This window comes from Eleginops maclovinus, chromosome 8 (assembly GCF_036324505.1).
Source record: "Eleginops maclovinus isolate JMC-PN-2008 ecotype Puerto Natales chromosome 8, JC_Emac_rtc_rv5, whole genome shotgun sequence".
Lineage (NCBI taxonomy): Eukaryota > Metazoa > Chordata > Actinopteri > Perciformes > Eleginopidae > Eleginops > Eleginops maclovinus.
In genome coordinates, this window is record NC_086356.1 from 9506785 (window position 1) to 9507186 (window position 402).

The following is a 402-nucleotide window of genomic DNA, read 5'->3' on the forward strand; positions in this document are numbered from 1 at the left end:
CTGCTTTTGAATCGCACAAGGAGGCTGACCGTGTTCATAACCGTCATGTAATGAAACACATGGCTTTTTCAGGGAAGTTTTCAAAAGAAACTAATACTATAACAGAATGCTGTAGGTCACTGCTTCAGGTAAACAGAGGTCATTTCCCATGTGGTGTAAAGAGCCAAATGTATTTCTAAACTCCTGCAATATGTTACCTTTTTCTTCATTTGCAACGATGCCAAAGACTTATCTGATAAAATTCAAAGTTTTACGGTGATTAGAATTTATCATCACACTGACCCCAGTATATGAGACGGTAAATGACTGATAGGAAAACATAGGATGAGCTTTGACCTGCAAATGAGAGATACACATGCATACCGTACACACACTTATTCACCAATCACTCACAATTTTACA